The sequence below is a fragment of the Oryctolagus cuniculus genome, chromosome 1 (assembly GCF_051225735.1).
Source record: "Oryctolagus cuniculus isolate XC-2025 breed Fujian yellow rabbit chromosome 1, ASM5122573v1, whole genome shotgun sequence".
NCBI lineage: Eukaryota > Metazoa > Chordata > Mammalia > Lagomorpha > Leporidae > Oryctolagus > Oryctolagus cuniculus.
In genome coordinates this window covers 119,024,199-119,043,832 of record NC_142867.1, presented here as the reverse complement: position 1 = coordinate 119,043,832, position 19,634 = coordinate 119,024,199, and the positions used below count along the sequence as shown (strand labels likewise).

At 45.1% G+C, this 19,634-nt stretch overlaps 1 long non-coding RNA gene across 2 annotated transcripts; it reads right to left on the bottom strand.

Moving 5' to 3' along the window:
* Positions 1-9,105: 9,105 nt before the first annotated feature.
* Positions 9,106-19,125, bottom strand: LOC149128583 (uncharacterized). Of its 2 annotated transcripts, none has more exons than XR_016213370.1 (3): positions 18,738-19,125; positions 10,371-11,101; positions 9,106-9,781 (listed from the first exon to the last, which is right to left on the bottom strand). It is a non-coding gene; the product is annotated as an uncharacterized LOC149128583 (long non-coding RNA). The 2 variants fall into 2 exon arrangements; XR_016213371.1 differs by having other exon boundaries at positions 9,109-9,781; positions 10,792-11,101.
* Between the last annotated feature and the right edge of the window lie 509 nt (positions 19,126-19,634).

Sequence of the window (19,634 nt, the reverse complement as noted above, 5' to 3'; positions counted from 1 at the left end):
CCTGAGCGGTTCAAGAAAAGATCAAAAAGGGCTTCAGCTGATAAAAATCTGCTGCTGACATCCGATGTAATGGTGGAAGACCAAAATCGCCAACCATGTGTTCAAGAGCAAGACCTAGACATGCCCCATCCCCCCTACTACTTCTTTTCAACATTGTACCGAAGGTTGTAGCCAGGGCAATGGGCAGGAGAAAGAACTGGAAACATCCAGATTGAACAGAAAGAAGTAAAATTGTCTATTCTAGCTGACAAGGCATATGGAAAATCTTAAGCAATGCACAGAAAACTCTTAAAAATAAGTAAGTTCAGCAGGTTTGCAGGATACAAGCTCAATGTACAAATATTAATTGCATTGAAATACACTAAAAGTTATAACCCAAAAATGAAATAAGAAAAAAAGTTCTTCTGGGACCGGCACTGTGGCGCAGTAGGTTAATCCTCCACCTGCGGCACCGGCATCTCATATGGGCGCCAGTTCTAGTCCCAGCTGCTCCAATTCCGATCCAGCTCTCTGCTGTGGTCTGGGAAGGCAGTAGAAGATGGCCCAAGTCCTTGAGCCCTGCACCCACATAGGAGACTGGGAAGGAGCTCCTGGTTCCTGGCTTCAAATCGGCTCAGCCGTGGCTGTTGTGGCCGTCTGGGGAGTGAACCAGCAGATGGAAACCTCTCTCTCTGCCTCTACCTCTCTCTGTAACTCTGTCTTTCAAATAAATAAAATAAATCTTTAAAAAAAAAGAAAAAAGTTCTTTTTACAATAGAATCAAAAAAAGGCAGGAATAAATTTAACAAAAAAAAGTCCAAGACTTGTACACAGACAACTACAGAATGTTGTTGGAATTTTTAAAAACCTAAATAATTAAAATGATGTTCTGTATTCATGGCTTGGAACACTGAATTTTGTTAATACATCAGAATTTCACCAGTTGATCTAGAGATTTCCTGTATTAACTTTTTTTTTATTATTAATAGGCAGAGTGGACAGTGAGAGAGAGACAGAGAGAAAGGTCTTCCTTTTGCTGTTGGTTCACCCTCCAATGGCCGCCGCGGCCTGCGCGCTGCGGCCCGCGCACCACGCTGATCCGATGGCAAGAGCCAGGTGCTTTTCCTGGTCTCCCAGGGGGTGCAGGGCCCAAGGACTTGGGCCATCCTCCACTGCACTCCCAGGCCACAGCAGAGAGCTGGCCTGGAAGAGGGGCAACTGGGACAGAATCCGGCACCCCAACCGGGACTAGAACCCGGTGTACCAGCGCCACTAGGCAGAGGATTAGCCTAGTGAGCCGCAGCGCGGGCCTCCCTGTATTAACTTTACAAACCCTGGATGGCTCTTCGTAGAAACTGACAAGCTGTTCTGATGATGTACATAAATGTGAGGGATCCAAAAGAGCCGACGCAATCTTGGGGGTGGGGGAAAACACTGGAAAACTCACAGCTGAGTTTGGAAACCTACCACAAATCTATAAGTGATCATAATTTCGTAGTACTAACATAAAGATAAATATACAAGGGGCCGGCACTGTGGCTTAGAGGGTAAAGCCAATGCCTGCTATGCTGGCATCCCATATAGGTGCAGGTTCAAGCTCCCTGATAAAACACCTGGGAAAGCAGCAGAGGGAAAGACCAACACTTGGGTCCCTGCACCCATGTAGGAGACCCAGAAGAAGCTCCTGGTTCCAGGCTTCAGCGTAGCCCAACTCCAGTCATTGTGGCCATTTGCGGAGTGAATCAGTTGATGGAAGATATCTCTGTCTCTCCCTTTCTCTCTGTAACTGTCTTTCAAATAAATAAAATAAATCCTCTTTTAAAAAAAGATAAACATATACATCAGTGGAATAAAATTAAGAGTCCAAATAAACTCTCCTATTATGGCCAATTGATTTCTATTATTTTTAAGAGATTTTTATTTATCTATTTAAAAGGCAGAATTATAGAGAGAGAGGGAGAGACAGAGAGATCTCCCATTCGCTGATTCACTCCTCAAATGGCCACATGGCCAGGGCTGGGCCAGGCTGAAGTCTAGAGCCAGGAGTACCATCCGTGTGTCCCACATGACTGCAGGGGCCCAAGCACTTGGTCCATTTTCCACTGCTTTTCCAGGCATCAGCTGGGAGCTGAATCAGAAGTGCAGCAGCCCGGACACAAATCAGTGCCCATATGGATGCCAGTGTCACAGGCAGCAACTTTACCTGCTACACCACACACCAGCCCTGGCCAATTGATTTCTTATAGGAGTGCTGTGACAATGAGATGAGGAAAGGTGACCTGCCCAAGACATGGTGCTGTGCTGTGGATATTCACAAGAGAATGAAGCTAGCCTCCTACCTCACACCATATACCAAAATCAACTCAAAAGGAATCTAAGCCCTAGATCCATGAGTTATACAATAAAATGCATAGGGAAAAATACAGGCATAAATCCTTCTGACCACATATTTGGCTATGTTCCTAGATATGATACTCAAAACACAAGCCACCTGAGGGGGGGGTGGGAGATAAATTGGACTTCCTTCAAATTTAAAATGTTGTGCTTCAAAGGACACCACGAAGAAAGTGAAAAGAATGAGAGAAAGTATTTGTAAATAATACATCTAATAATGATCTAGAATTCAAGTACGTAAATATGTAACAAACATACAAATGTAACAATTATATAAAAAATACAACTAAAAAATGAAAAACAGACAAGGCATTTAAATACCTATTTCCCTGAAAAAGACATAAATGACCAATAAGCACGTGAAAACAAGCTCACCATCATTAATCACTAGGGAAATGCCAATCAAAACCACCGTGAAATACCACTTCATGCACGGTGAGAGTGTTTATTATGAAAATATGGACCGAAAAATGCCAATGCGACTGCAGAGAAGTCGGAACCCGCGTACATTGCTGCTGGGAATATAAAAAGGTTGGTTGACACTTTGATTCTTCAGAGAGCTAAACGAGTTACCATATGATAAAGTAATTCCACACTTAGGTATATACCCGAGAGACGTGAAAACGAGCCCACACGGGCTGGAGTCTGTGTGAGTCCCATAGCTTCCTCTCCCTACGTCACCAAGCAATGCCACGTTCCCCTGGACAAAGAACCTAAGTGCTTTGCCATTTGATTTATCCCACGGCACCTGCAGTGCAGTCCTTGGTCTCCTGTCTTGATCCAGAATCATGGAAGCAGCAAACGGTGCTGCTGGAGGGACTGGGGTTCTGCAGGAAATCCCGTGGCTGCTGCTCACGGCCATGGGACTGTTCACAAATCCTCAGCCTCTCTGCCTCAGGTCTAACAGCATAAGAAAGTCTGGGGGGTGGGGGCGCTGTGGCGTAGCGGGTAAAGTCACCGCCTGCAGTGCCAGCATCCCACATGGGCGCTGGTTCTAGTCCTGGCTGTTCCACTTCCAATCCAGCTTTCTGCGATGGCCTGGGAAAGCAGTAGAAGATGGCCCAAATGTGGGAGACCCAGATGAAGTTCCTTGCTCCTGGTTTCTGCCTGGCCCAGCAAAGTAAACAAGCAGATGAAAGATGTTCCTTCCTCTCTCTCTCTCTCTCTCCAACTATGACTTTCAAACAAATAAATAAATCTATTTTTTTTAAAGGCAGGGGAGGGGATGAGTGGGTGAAGTGGGGACAACTACAGAAAATTGCTAATTGGTGGCCACTGTGCTGTTTGCACCCGGCTGACACACACCTGTAACAAGCCCTAGAGCTCATTCTGTGGCCTGCCCCGCAGCCTCTTCCAGGGAGCCTTCAGGGATGTGGGATCTACCCGTCCCCACTCCCAGAGGTCTTTGGCGTCATTAACTCCATCTCCCCAAGTTGTGATGATTTCGATTCTAGATCTATTTTTTCTTTAGTTTTATTACTTTAAAAATGTATTTTATTTGTAAAGCAGAACGACAGAGAGAGAAGGGGGAGACAGAGAGAAAGAGATCTTCCATCTGTTAGTTCACTCCCCCAAACAGCTGTGTCTGCTGGGGAACAGTTGCATCTGTTGAAGCCAGAAGCCAGGAGATCCACCCAGGTCTCCCGTGTGGGTGGCAGGAATCCAATGTCTTGGGCCATCATCCACTGCTTTCCCAGGCACATTAGCAAGGAACTGGACAGGAAGTAGAACAGCTGGGACTTGAACCGGCACCCTAAAATGCGCTGTCTCAAATGCGGCCCCATTCTAAAACCACACCCGGAGGGCAGCAGGCATTCATGACACCTCCTCTCTAGCTCTTTCTCCAAAATTGATCTCATTGCCCTGTAATCCAGTGCTGGGGGTGGGGGAAGGGGGAGTCTTATCCCTCACACAGTGGAGGCACTAAAGTAACATTACCCCCTCCCACCACTTAGCCCGTACCCTTGTCCAACAGCCCCTTGTCACGTTCTGGTCACATCTCAAGGTATTTTTCTTTCCCGGGAGTGCATATGGATGTTTGGATCTAAAAGGTCCAGCCACTCTCAGGTGGCCTGGGAGACTTCTCAGCCTGTTTCCCTCTCTGCCTCGGCGTCTGTGAAGTGACACAGTGTAATTCGAAGCCTTCCTCTCTGGTCATGGCTCTGAACCTCCTAAGGAAACCATGAGTCTCTATAACAATTGCTTTCCGGCAGGTGCTCCTTGCATGGGAACCCACTGTCCAAAGGGTCATTTTACAGAGAAAGCAGAAGAGGAGCCAAGGACTAGTCAGACCAGAGTGGGAACTGTGGACTTGTGCCAGCACTTCTTCCTTAGACGTGCTCTCCCCCGACTGGGAAAGTCTCCGGGAAAGAGAGGGAGAGAGGGAGAGAGGGAGAGAGGGAGAGAGGGAGAGAGGGAGAGAGGGAGAGAGGGAGAGAGGGAGGGAGGGAGTTCTTTCATCAGCTGCTTCCAAATTCCTGCAATGTCCGGGCTGGGTGAGGTCAGAGCCAGGAAGCCGGAACCCCATCAGAGTCTCCCACATGGGTGATAGGGAGCCAAGCACTTGGGCCATCATCCACTTCCTTCTCAGGTGCATTCACAGGAAGCTGCGTTGGAAACGGGAGCCAGGACTCCAATCAGCATTCTTGATAGGGAATGCTGAGCTACCACTTAACCTGCTGCGCTGCAACGCTGCCCCCTACTGGCCACTCATGGTTCCAAATCTACTTGCCCTGGCTGACATTTCCCCTTCCATCACATCCCTTATAACTGTGCTAAGCACCAGTGCCACAAAGGATTCCACCCATTCCCCACATTTGAGCATTGCCTCCAACAGAACAGAGGGCATTCCTGTGAACAGGGCTTTTTAAAGTCGAGGGTCGGACAGAGGGGTTTATGCTGCCACGTTGCTTGACCTCCTCTCCCCTTCAGATCCCCCTCCCTCTCTCCTCCTCTTTTCTCTCAACCCTGACCCTGCGCATATTGTCAGTCAGAACAATCCCTTCTCCCCCTTGATAGGCCATATCTATGCCTTCACAACTGTATCGCTACAAATACTGCCACGTTTTTGAAAAAGAAAAAACGGAATGTTTTCTCTCTCCCCTCCCTCAGTAATACATAAATACAATGGTACTTCAGAAAGTTTCTGGAGGGGCTGGCACTGTGATGCAGTGAGCCGAGCCTCTGCCTGTGGCACCAGTACCCCACATGGGCGAAGATTCTAGTCCCGGCCACTCTTCTTCCGATCCAGCTCTCTGCTATGGCCTGGGAAAGCAGTGGAAGATGGCCCAAGTCCTTAGGCACCAGTGGGAGACCCAGAAGAACATCCTGACTGCTGCCTTCAGATTGGCCTGGCTCCAGCCATTGCTGCCATTTGGGGAATGAATCAGCGGATGGAAGATCCTTCTCTCTGTCTCTCCCTCTGTCTGTTACTCTACCTCTCAAATAAATAAATAAACTTTTTTAAAAAAAGGAAAAATAGAAGGCTTTGCTCATCCCATCAAGGAGGCATGTACCAATGCCATCTCACTAGTCCCAGTGATCAATTTCAGTTCACAATTGATCATAATGATAGGACTAAGAACCAAAGGGATCACATAAACAAGACTAGTGTCTGCAAATACTAACTGATAGAATAAAAAAGGGAGAGAACGATCCAACATGGGAAGTGAGATACACAGCAGACTCATAGAATGGCAGATGTCCTAAACAGCACTCTGGCCTCAGAATCAGCCCTTAGGGCATTCGGATCCGGCTGAAAAGCCCATGAGAGTATTTCAGGCATGGAAAGCCAAGACACTCTGGGAAAAAAAAAAAAAAAAAAACCACCAAACAGAACCCTAAATGAAAGATCTCCGCGAGTGAGATCCCAGTGGAAAGAACAGGTCATCAAAGAAGGAGGTACCTTTCTCTGAAGAGAGGAGAGAACTTTCACTTTGCCTATGACCTTGTCTAAATATGATAAGAGTTGGTGAACTCAAAAGGTTTCCATAGCCTTGGCAACTCCTGACAAGAGCCTGGTGTGATTACTGATGCCATAAACAAGAGTGTCAAATTGTTAAGTCAACAGCAGGAGTCACTGTGCACTTACTCCTCAGTAGGATCTCTGTCCTTAATGTGCTATACATTGTGATTTAATGCTATAACTAGTACTCAAATAGTATTTTTCACTTTGTGTTTCTATGTGGGTGCAAACTGTTGAAATCTTTACTTAATGTATACTAAACTGATCTTCTGTATATAAGAGAAATGAAAATGAATCTTGGGCCGGCGCCGCGGCTCACTAGGCTAATCCTCCGCCTTGCGGCGCCGGCACACCAGGTTCTAGTCCCAGTCAGGGCGCTGGATTCTGTCCCGGTTGCCCCTCTTCCAGGCCAGCTCTCTGCTGTGGCCAGGAGTGCAGTGGAGGATGGCCCAAGTGCTTGGGCCCTGCACCCCATGGGAGACCAGGATAAGCACCTGGCTCCTGCCCTCGGATCAGCGTGGTGCACCGCCCGCAGCGGCCATTGTAGGGTGAACCAACGGCAAAGGAAGACCTTTCTCTCTGTCTCTCTCTCTCACTGTCCACTCTGCCTGTCAAAAAAAAAAAGAGAGAGAGAGAGAGAAAATGAATCTTGATGTGAATGGAAGGGGAGAAGGAGCGAGAAAGGGGAGCGTTGTGGGTGGGAGGGAAGTTATGGGGGGGAAGCCATTGTAATCCATAGGCTGTACTTTGGAAATTTATATTCATTAAATAAAAGTTTAAAAAAAGAGAGAAGGCTTTGTTCAAATTCCAAACACCTTTATCACCACCAAATCTTTAAAAAAAAAAAAGTTTGTGTAAAATGGAATTAAAAGAGAGGTTTGGGGCCGTCGCCGTGGCTCATTCGGTTAATCTTCCTCCTGCAGCACCGGCATCCCATGTGGGCACCATTTCTAGTCCCGGTTGCTCCTCTTCTAGTCCAGCTCTCTGCTGTGGCCCGGGAATGCAATGAATGATGGCCCACGTGCTTGGGCCCCTGCACCCGCATGGGAGACCAGGAGAAGCACCTGGCTCCTGGCTTTGGATCGGCACAGCGCTGGCCATGGCGGCCATTTGGGGAGTGAACCAGCAGAAGGAAGACCGTTCTCTCTGTCTCTCTTTCACTGACTATAACTCTACCTGTCAAATAAAAAAAAAAAAGAGGCTTATTTTGGTTGGTGCAAAAACATTTTGATAGTCAATGATTGTTTATAGCCATTGTCTCTACTGTTGACACAAAAGTGGTTTTTTTCTTCATACTGTTTATTTTTTATTTTTTTAAAGCTTTTTTTTTGACAGGCAGAGCTAGACAGAGAGAGAGAGAGAGAAAGGTCTTCCTTTTGTTCACCCCTCAAACGGACACTATGGTTGGCGCACTGCAGCCAGCGCACCATGCTGATCCAAAGCCAGGAGCCAGGTGCTTCCTCCTGGTCTCCTATGCAGGTTCGGGGCCCAAGCACTTGGGCCATCTTCCACTGCCTTCCCAGGCCACAGCAGAGAGCTGGACTGGAAGAGGAGCAACCAGGACAGAATCTGGTGCCCCAACCAGGACTAGAACCCGGGGTGCTGGTGCCACAGGCGGAGGATTAGCCAAGTGAGCCGCAGCACCAGCCCATACTGTTTATTGAACTCTGTACTTAGTGTATAGTTAATCTTAGGAGTATCAAGTACACTGTACGTAGATCTTTGTAAAAATTAAGAATGGGAATGAGAGGGAGGAGGAAGGGTGGGAGTGTGGGTGGGAAGGAGGGCAGGTATGGAGTATCACTGTGGTCCTGAATCTGTATATATAGAATAAATGAAATTTGTGTGCCTTAAATAAAATTTAAATAAATAAGTAAATAAGTTAAGTGATAAGTTTAAGCTCATAACTGATCATAAAGATAGGATTAAGTGTCAAAGGGATCACATAAATAAGACCAGTGTCTGCTAGTAATAATTGATAGAATTAAAAAGGAGAGAATGGCCCAACATGAAAGGAAGCAGGCCACACAGCAGACTCATAGAATAACCAATGCCCTAAACAGCACTCTGGCCTCAGAATCAGCCCTTAAGGCATTCAGATCTGGCTAAAAAGTCCCTGAGAGTATTTCAGGCATGGAAAGCCAAGACATTGTGGCAAAAAATGACCTAAATGAAAGATCTCTGTGAGATCCCAGTGGAAAGAAAGGGCCATCAAAGAAGGAGGTACCTTTCTCTGAAGGGAGGAGAGAACGTCCACTTTGATTATGACTTTGTCTAAATGAGATCGGAGTTTGTGAATTCAAGAGGCTTCCACAGCCTTGGCAGCTCACGACAAGAGCCTCGGGTGATTATTGACATCATAAATAAGTGTGTCAATTGTTAAATCAACAACTGGAGTCACTGTGCACTTGCTCCCCATGTAGGATATCTGTCCTTAATGTGTTGTACTATGAGAATTATGGTAAAACTAATACTCAAACAGTACTTTATACTTTGTGTGTCTGTGGGTGCAAACTGTTGAAATCTATTTAGTATAGAGTTGATCTTCTGTATCTAAAGATAATTCAAAATGAATCTTAATGAAGAATGGGATGGGAGAGGGAGTAGGGGATGGGATGGTTGCGGGTGGGAGGATGGTTATGGGGGGGAAGAATCGCTATAATCCAAAAGTTGTACTTTCGAAATTTATATTTATTAAATAAAAGTTTTCCTTAAAAAATAAATAAGTAAATAAAATTCATGGAGTTTTTTCCATGGTAGGAATTTCTGATGAGCTTTTTTATGACCTCGCATATAACAGTCTGGGACAAAGACAACACACTTAGAAATCAGAGTTTCCAGTGATTGTGTTTTCTGTTTTGTGAGTAATATCTTCATTTAATTACATAGTAGCTTAAGAACGTAAATTCCTGTCATCTCACACGTTTCTCTAACATTCAGAAAATAATTTTTAAATATTTAATTTGTTTATTTATTTGAAAGGCAGAGTTACAGAGAGAAGGGGTGAAAAGACAGAGCAAGATCTTCTGTCTGCTTGTCCACTCCCCAAAGGGCCACAATGGCCGGGGCTGGGTCAGGCTGAAGCAAGTAGCCAGGAGCTTCTTCCAGGTCTCCCACATGGGTGAAGGGGCCCAAACACTTGGACCATCTTCCACTGCTTTCCTAGGTGCATTTGCAAGAAGGTAGATTGGAACTGGAGCAGCCAGGATTTGAACTGGTGCCCATATGGGATGATGGCACTGCAGACAGTAACTTAACCCACTATGCCGCAATGCAGGTCCCCAAAAAAACAATTTCTGAACTCTTATGATACAGAAGCCTTTCTGAAAACATGAGGAACAACACCTGAAAAGAACCACTGGGCAGGGACCGGTTGTTCACACCATGGGAAAAGTGCAGGAGTCGGGTTCTGATGATCACTTCTAACATGAGTTCTTGGTGCACCTGTTAACAAATCAATAATTCCAGCCATCACAAGGGGGCGCTACAGACCAGCTCCACCTTGCCTCGCTTGGGGCGGCTTCATCTCAGAAGTGTTTTTAAGATTACTTAGAAATGATTCCATTTTGCTTGTGTTTGTTGCAAAATTAAGTGGAAAATGGAAAAGTAAGAATGATGGCACTTTAAATAACAACCGTAGCTTCCACAGTCTACGTGATCTAAAAGGGACATAGAGAATGCAAGCAAAGCACTTCATATGTGCTGCTGTTGGTTCATGCTCATGTCTGCTATCGTTCTTATTATTGGCCTGCTTTCCCGAGAGGCAGTGGCTTGATACTGCATCACAAAAGACTTCCTTTCCTCCACTGTCACTCTCCCTGTCCCTAAGGTACTCTGCAGTCACCTCCCAAATAAACGGTCACACAGTGTCTGCGTGAGGAATACTGAAACTGTGAGACTGGGACAGATGAAAAAGGCCTTAAATGTGCAGAAACCCCTTCCTCTGTGGACCATGGGGAACCCACGCAGGCTGGGAGACATTGATCTCCCAAAACTCTACTCCAGCCCACACCACCCAACCGCTGGGACTAACCTCTCAAAATATAGAGGAAGACAACCACAGGCAAAATGCTGAATTTCTTCAAGGCCTTGCTTCTAGAGACCCGAGCAGCAGGGAGAGATGAGGAGCTGGGCCAGGCCCCGTGCCACAGCTGGGTTGCAGGAAAGAGCCTGACAGGCGTGGTGCTTCGTGAAAGAGCAAACTGCCCCACATGGACGCGAGGTGGGCTCTGCCCTGCCACTCCCATGTGCACAAGGCGGGTGACACCCTGTGGGCAGCAGCACGGAAGCAGCTGACTGACAGACACCACTTTCTGCCGCTGGATTTGTAGGTTGAACTCATGGCAGACAGCGGGAGTGGGAGAAGCAGGCCTTCTGCAGCCCCCACTGATTGCTCTCCACCCTCATCTTCAGATTCCTGTATCACCTAGTACCCTGGGAACAATTCCACGTACCCAGTTTTCCAGTAGAAACTCTGAACACTCCAGTGTGACTCCTCTCTCATGTTCATGCCTCTGCTGTCTTGGGATGTCTCCAGACGTCTGGCTCAGCAGATGGATTTTTTCCACTTCCCATCACATGACTGAAGCTGGGAAGCCCACAGCATCTGCTCTCATGGTACAGTTTCTTTATTTATTATTTTTATTTTCTTTGAAAGGCAGAGAGAGACAGAGTGAGATCTTCCATCTAGCTGGGCCAGTCCAAAGCCGAGTCTCCCATGTGAGTGACAGGAACCCAACTACTTCAGCTGTCGTCTGCTGCCTCCTGGAGTATACAACAGCAGGAAGCTGCATCAGAACCAGACCTTGAGCCAGGCACTCTGATATGGGATGCATGTGCCCCAAGTAGCAACTTTAACCATTGGGATACACCCCTTTAAAAAAAAAAGATTTGTTTATTTATTTGAGAATTAGAGTTACAGAGAGAGGTCTTGCATCCACTGCTTCACTCCCTCAAATGACCACAACAGCCAGAGCTGGGCCTATCTGAAGCCTGGAGCCAAAAGTTTCTTCTAGGTCTCCCACATGGGTTCAGGGGCCCAATCACCTGGACCAACTTCCATGGCTTTCCCAGGCCATTAGCAGGGAGCTAGATTGGAAGTGGAGCAGCTGAGACTTGAACCAGTGCCCAAAATGGATGCTGGTACCACAGGCAGAGGCTTAACCTTCTTTGCCATAGCACTGGCCCTGAGCCTTTTTTACTACTCTCTTAACAGCCACATACCTACAGTGATGTCAGAAAAGAGAGGGGACACAAACTTTGAGTTCCTGCCATCCATGTGGGAGGCCTGGAATGGAGCTCCTGGCTCCTGGCTTCAGGCTGACCCAGCCCTGGCTTCTGTGGCCATTTGGGGAGTGAACCAGGAGATGGAACTCTGTCTGTCTTTCTCTATCTCTTCCTCTTTCTGTGTCACTTTCAAATAAGTGCAGGAAGAAAGAAAAGAAAAGAAAAGAAAAGAAAAGAAAAGAAAAGAAAAGAAAAGAAAAGAAAAGAAAAGAAAAGAAAAGAAAAGAAAAGAAAAGAAAAGAGAAAAGAAAAGGAAAGGAAAGGAAAGGAAAGGAAAGGAAAGGAAAGGAAAGGAAAGGAAAGGAAAGGAAAGGAAGAAGGAAGGAAGGAAGGAAGGAAGAGAGAGAGAGAGAGAGAGAGAGAGAGAGAGAGAGAAAGAAAGAAAGAGAAAGAAAGAAAGAAAGAAAGAAAGAAAGAAAGAAAGAAAGAAAGAAAGAAAGAAAGAAAGATTCTTAAAAGCGAAAGAAAATAAACCATATAAAAGTATGTTCAGGGTTGCTGCTGTGGTGTAGTGGGCTAAGCCTCCTCCTGTGGCACCAGCATCCCATATAAGTGCCAGTTCAAGTCCCGGCTGCTCCTCTTCCGATCCAGCTCTCTGCTATGACCTGCGAAGGCAGTGGAAGATGGCCCAAGCGCTTGGGCCTCTACACCGCCGTGGGAGACCCAGAAGAGGCTCCTGGATCCTGGCTTCAGATCAGTTCAGCTCCAGCCATTACAGCCATTTGGGGAGTGAACCAGCTGATGGGAGATTCTCTCTCTCTCTCTCTCTCTCTCTCTGTCTTTCCCTTTCTCTGTTTGTAACTCTACCTCTCAAATAAATAAATAAAAATAAAATCTTTAAGAAAAAAAGAAAGGATGTTCATTCTAATCATATACATAACATTTAAAATTGTAAAACCTCCCATTATGAGTTCTAAGCAGTCAAAAAAATCACAGAAGAAATAGACCAGTTGAATGTTGAATAGAACTGAGTCTACTTAAGGAACTGAATAATTAACCTTCCTAAACAGAAAGCATTAGTGCCATATCGGTTCTCTGGTGAATTTTACTTGACATAGTAGGAAGAAATTACACAATCCTCCACCATTTCTTTCAGAAGACAACAGAGGGAACATTCCTAGCCCTTTCCGAGCCCAGAATTATCCTGCCACCAAAACCAAATACATTACAAGAAAAGAAATCACACACCAGTATTTGACATAAACATAGATGCAACAATCCTCAACAAAATAGTAGCAAATCAAATCCAATAGTGCATACAAAAATTATACATCAAAATGAAGTGAGATTTATCTCATGCATGCCAGACTGCTTTAACACTGAAAAATCAATTATTGTAACCGTCACATTCACATCAACAGGCTGCAAAAGGAAAAGCAAATCATCATATCAGTACAGGCAAAAAGAATTAAAGTTTATTTAGTTATTTGAAGGGGTAGGGGGAGCAAGAGAAAGAGAGATAGAGAGTAAGATCTTCCAAAATTTATCGAGAACATAGGGGAAACCCTTCAAGACATGGGAACAGGCAAAGAATTCCTGGAAAAGACCCCAGAGGCACAGGTAGTCAAAGCCAAAATGAACAAATGGGATTACCTCAAATTGAGAAGTTTCTTTACAGCAAAGGAAACTGTCAGGAAAGTGAGGAGGCAACCGACAGAGTGGAGAAATTTTTTGCAAACTACATAACTGATCAAGGACTAATAACCAGAATCTATAAAACAATCAAGAAACTCCACAGCAACAAAACAAACAACCCAATAAAAAGATGGTCCAAGAACCTTAACAGACATTTTTCAAAAGAGGAAATCCAAAGGGCCAGCGGACACATGAAAAAATGCACAGGATTTCTAGCCATCAGGGAAATCAAAACCACAATGAGGTTTTACCTTACCCCAGTTAGAGTGGCCCTCATACAGAAATAAACAAACAACAAATGCTGGAGAGGATGTGGGGAAAAGGGCACCCTAACCCAGGGTTGGTGGGAATGAAAACTGATAAAGCCACTGTATAGAAAACAGTATGGAGATACCTCAAAAACCTGAATATAGACCTACCATATGACCCAGCCATTTCCCTACTGGGAATTTACCCAAGGGAAATGAAATCAGTAAACAAAAGAGCTATCTGCACCTCCATGTTTATTGCAGCTCAATTCACAATAGCTAAGACATGGAAGCAACCTAAATGTCCATCAACCGAAGACTGGATAAAGAAATGGTGGATACGTACACTATGGAATACTACACAGCAGTAAAAAAGGATGAAATCCAATCATTTGCAACAAAATGGAGCAAGCTGGAAAATCTCATACTTAGTAAAATAACACAGTCCCAAAGAGACAAATACCATGTGATCTTCCGATTTGTGAGGATTAATAGCACAACTAAAATGAAAGCTATAGAAGTGAAACTGTCACTTTTAGAACTAATTTCTTCAAGAATCCTTGACCTGATTATCAAGAGACAGTTAACCATTGTTACTTTTTACTGTGTATATCCTTTTTGTTTTGTTTTGTCGGTTATTTTCTGTTTTCTTTCTCTCTCATCTCTCCACTTCACACTATATGCTGAACTTTCTATGTAATACAGAGTTAATTATATGTATTTTATTGCAATTGGAAAAAGATCCCAGTTAAAAACAAGGGAGGGAATAAGAGATGGAGGAGGTAGTCTGAAACTGTAAAGCAGTCTAGTTCTACATACAGGCATATAGACTTACCTCTCAGGCTACAGCCTAAGAACTAATCATGGGGCTCCAAACCCATAAGAATCGGTGGTATAAACACCATCTTCACTGTTACAATGATCATATCAAATGTAAAAGGCAACAAATAGACCGGTCTAATTTCAAAAATGGATGACATAAATAACATCAAGTACCCGGTAAAAATAATAGAATTTAAAAAGTAAGGAAGGACCAACATGGGAAGCGGTCCACACAGCAGACTCCTAGAATGACTTTCGCAGTAAACAACACTCTGACCTCAGAATCAACCCACAAGGCTTCCTGGTTGGGCTGAAAGGCCTGCAAGAACATCTCAGGCATGGAAAGACGAGACTCTGTGGGGGAAAAAATCCTACAGGGAGGATCTCTGCGAGACCTCAGAGGAAAGGAAGGGTCATCAAAGAAGGAGACACTCTTCTCTGAAGGGAGAGGAGAACATCCTCCTTGCCTATGGCTGTGTCCAAATAACAACGGAGTCTATGGTCACAAAAGGCTTCCATAGCCTTGGTAGCCCACGACAAGAGCCTCGGATGATCACTGATGTCATAAAAAAAGAGTGTTAATTGTTAAAGGAACAACAGTAGTCACTGTGCACTTGCTCCCCAGGTAGGACCTCTGTCCCTATTGAATTGCAATATGAGACTTGACTGCAAATTCTCTCCCCAAACTTTACTCTATAGATTGTGTGTGGGCATGGGGGCAAATTGTTGAAATCTATGATTAGCATAGAGTTGGTCCTCTGTATATAAATACATACTAAAAATTATCCATAATGAAGAAGGAGACGGGAGAGGGAATGGGAGGTGGGATGGAAGTGGGGTGGGGGGCATGGGGGAAAGAACCACTGTATTCCTAAAGTTGTATCTATGTAAAAATACATTCATTAAATTAAAAAAAGAGAGAGTAATATCATCCACTTCCACTTTGATTATGGCCTTTTCTAAATAAGATCGGAGTTTGTAAACTCAAGAGGCTTCCATAGCCTTGGCAGCTCATGACAAGAGCCTCGGGTGATTACTGATGTCATAAATAAGAGTGTCAGCTGTTAAATAAACAGCAAGAGTCACTGTGCACCTACTCTCCATGTAGGATCTCTGTCCTTAATGTGTTGTACCATGAGAATTACGGTAAAACTAGTACTCAAACAGTACTTTATACTTTATGTTTCTCTGTGGGTGCAAACTGTTGAAGTCTTTACTTAGTATATACTTTGTTGATCTTCTGTATATAAAGATAATTGAAAATGAATCTTGATGAAGAATGGGATGGGAGAGGGAGTGGGAGATGGGATGGTTGCGGGTGGGAAGGAGGTTATGGAGGGAAAAGCTGCTATAATCCAAAAGTTGTACTTTCAAAATTTATATTTATTAAATAAAGGTTTAGAGAGAGAGAGAGAGAGAGAGAGAGAGAGGAAAGATCTTGCATCCAGTGGTTCAGTCCCCAAATGGCTGCAACAGCCAGGGCTGGGCCAGGCCAAAACCAGGAGGTAGAACTCTATTCACAGCTCCCATGTGTGTGACAGAGGCCCAAGTACTTGGGTCATCTTCTGCTGCCTTTCCAGGCACATTATCAGGGATCTGGATGAGAAGTGAAACATCTGATACTCAAACTGGCACTCTAAAACCAGAAGCCAGTGTCACAAGAGGCAATTTAAACTTCTGCACCAAAATGTCAGCCCCAGAAAAAAGATTTGACAAAAATCCAATACCTATTCATGATTACAAACTCTCAGTAAACTAGAAATTGAAGGGAATTTTTGTAACTTGATAAAGAATATCTACAAAAAAACCCTATTGGTTACATTTGACTTCCTAATGACAAGCTTTCCCACTAATATCAGGAAGGAGACAAGGATGACCCCTTTCATCATTCTTTTTTTTTTTTTTAATTTTTGACAGGCAGAGTGGGCTGTGAGAGAGAGAGACAGAGAGAAAGGTCTTCCTCTTGCCGTTGGTTCACCCTCCAATGGCCGCTGCGGCCAGCGCACCGTGCTGATCTGATGGCAGGAGCCAGGTGCTTCTCCTGGTCTCCCATGCGGGTGCAGGGCCCAAGCACTTGGGCCATCCTCCACTGCACTCCCTGGCCACAGCAGAGAGCTGGCCTGGAAGAGGGGCAACCGGGACAGAATCCGGCACCCCGACCAGTACTAGAACCCGGTGTGCCGGCGCCACAAGGCAGAGGATTAGCCTATTGAGCCACGGCGCCAGCCTCATCATTCTTTTTAATATGATCCTGGAAGTACTAGATAATACAATAAGACAAGAAAAGGGAATATAAGGGATACATATTGGGAAAGACAAAATAAAACTGTGTTTGTTTACAGATTATATGATTGCCCATGTAGAAAATCCTAAAAGGACAGAAACTACTGTGGGAATTAATGAGCAATTGTAGTAAGGTTGCAGTATATCAAATTAATACACAGAAGTCATAAGCACTCAAAAATAAAATAACATGGGTAAAAATCTATAAAATACACATGAGATCTGTATGACAAACAAGATTCTGATTTAAAAATCAGAGAAAAACTAAATAAATTGAAGGCTCTTTCATCTACATAGACAGGAATACTCAGTGCTATCAAGACACCACATCTGCCCAAATCAATCCTTAGAGTAAAAAAAAAATCTCTCAATCTAAATCCCAGCAAGTTGTTTGTAGATATTGACAGATTCCAAAGTCTACATGGAGAATCGAAAGACTCAGGACAGCCAACACCATCTCAAAGGAGAGCAAACCTGGAGGACTGACACTATATAACTTCAATGTTTGTGTAAAGTTACAGTAATCAAAATGTAGAATGGCCAAAGAATGGGTCAGTAGACGAATGGAAGATAACAGAGACCAGAAATACCTGTTCATAAATACAGTCAGCTTAATGTTCGACAAAGGAGCAAAGACCATACCATGGAGCAGAGACAGGCTTTGTAACACATGGTGCTGGAATAAATGGAAGTCCACTTTTAAAAAATCAATCTAGATACACACCTTACACACTTTTTAAGTGTTAGCTCAAAATGGATCACAGGCCCAACTGTAAAATGCAAAATTACAAAACTCATAGAAGATAACCGAGGAGAAAGTCTAGAAAACATTGGGTGTAGTGATGACGTCTCAGATACAATACCAAGGCATGATCAATGAAGGAAAGGGTTAATAAGCTGGATTTCATTACAAGTAGGAAGGGGACCAGCATTGTAGCACAGCAGGTAAAGCCACCACCTGCAATGCTGGCATCCCATATGGGCACCAGTTCCAGTCCCAGCTGCTCCATTTCTGATCCAGCTCCCTGCTAACAAGCCTGGAGGAAGCTCCTGGCTCCTGGCCTCAGATCAGCACAGCTCCAGCCATTGTGGCCATTTGGGGAGTGAACCAGTGGATGGAAGACCTCTCTCTCTCTCTCTCTTTCTGCCTCTGTCTCTCTGTAACACTGCCTTTCAAATAAATAAATCTTTTTTAACTTTTATTTAATAAATATAAATTTCCAAAGTACAGCTTTTGGATTACAGTGGCTTCCCCCCACCCCCATAACTTCCCTCCCACCCGCAACCCTCCCATCTCCCACTCCCTCTCCCATTCCATTCACATCAAGATTCATTTTCAATTATCTTTATATACGGAAGATCAATTTAGTATATGTTAAGTAAAGCTTTCAAGGGTCCAAAGACCATTCAGGACTAGAGGCATGGTATGTTACTGCAATGAAGTAGAGGTATCCAGCCTGAAGCAATCATGCTAGCTAGACATAAAATCTATATGACACACAAAGATGTTCTTTTTGCTATTACTGAAAACAGTAAACAAACATGGCACACACCAGCATCACAACAAAGCTGGGTTCAGTCTTTAGAACTTCTTGCAGAGAGGAGAATCATTGCAGTGTTTCCTATCTACTGGAATATTATGGTTCATAGTGTTGCAGGATTGCCCAGTCAGTCGGCTACAACCCTGGTATCTGTAGGAAATGGTGTCATCCAGAGAGAGGCAGAGAATAGGGTCATTGAGACCCCAGAGGCCTGGGTTGCAGATGCATGAGGGTGGGGTCCAGCATCCTGACATATAGTGCTCAGTAAATACATCTGAATGAATCTGTGGACCAGTGCATCCACTTCTGCAGGTCATTAGCCAGCCCTACAATACTCCAGTTCAGCCCAGTGACAGAACCAGAGGATACTGCCTAACTCATTCAAATGAAAAACACAACAGCCCTCCCACATACGGTGCACTGGTCCCAGGCTTCTAGGAAGTCCATGCCCCTGAACCCTGTACGCACCCTGCATGGTCAAAGGAGTCTCTTGGATTGTTCCTGCCACACCCTTTCCCGGAACACCCTCTCCCAGCCCCAAGCTTGGCAAAGGTCAGCCCAGGACGTGTACCAGGCCCCGCCTACCTTCATACACCTTCCACAGGAAGCACTGCTAGCTGCCCTAAATCTCGCACAAGCGTTCCTCACTCTCCAAAGCCTGGAAGTGTTGAGGCAAGGGCACTGCAAACATTGGGAGCTTCAGCGATGCGCTTCAGGCCTGCCTGGCCACTGGCCTGGAGGGGTTTAGTCTCCAGACAGGTTGCACTCAATAAGGATGAGCTGGAAGCAGGACTGGACTTACTCCTGGTGGCGGGGGCGTAGTTCACAGGTGCCTGGATGTTGAGGTGGATTTGTTCTGAGAGGATTCATTCTGAGAGGAGGAGAGTGGTGGGGGCAAGAGGTGCGCAGTCACCACACAGACCCCGGGAGTCGGGTGAAAGCAGGCCAGAGGCGAGCAGCCCGCAGACTCGTTTATTTCAGTTGCTACAGCTGCTTATATAGCCAAGGCCAGCCAATCCGGTCAAGGGGCGGTCTATGCCCTAACCAATCACAGCCTGTTGCCAGTCAGGCTCTTGTTGCCAGGCAGTTTCTGAAACCATCCAATCACAGCCTGCCGTCAGTCAGCCTCTGTTGTCATGTGGTTTCCTCTGTTGTCATGTGGTTTCCGAAGCCATCCAATCACGGCCTGTTGCCAGGCAGTTTCTGTTGTCGGTGGCCATCTTGGAATAACCTTTTCACCTCCTCATTCCACCACACCTGGGTACATGGGGAAGGAACAAGGATGCTGGAAGTAAAGGGGAAGGTGATAAGGGAAAAAGCAGTCGAGTCAGTGTTAGATACGACAGGAGACAAAGAGCAGGTCTGGTGCAGCAGTTAAGACATCGCTGCTTGGGATGCCCTCATCCCATGTGGGAGTGCCTGGTTCAGCTCATCACTCAGCGTCCAATCCAGCTTCCCACTAGTGCATACCCTAGGGGACAA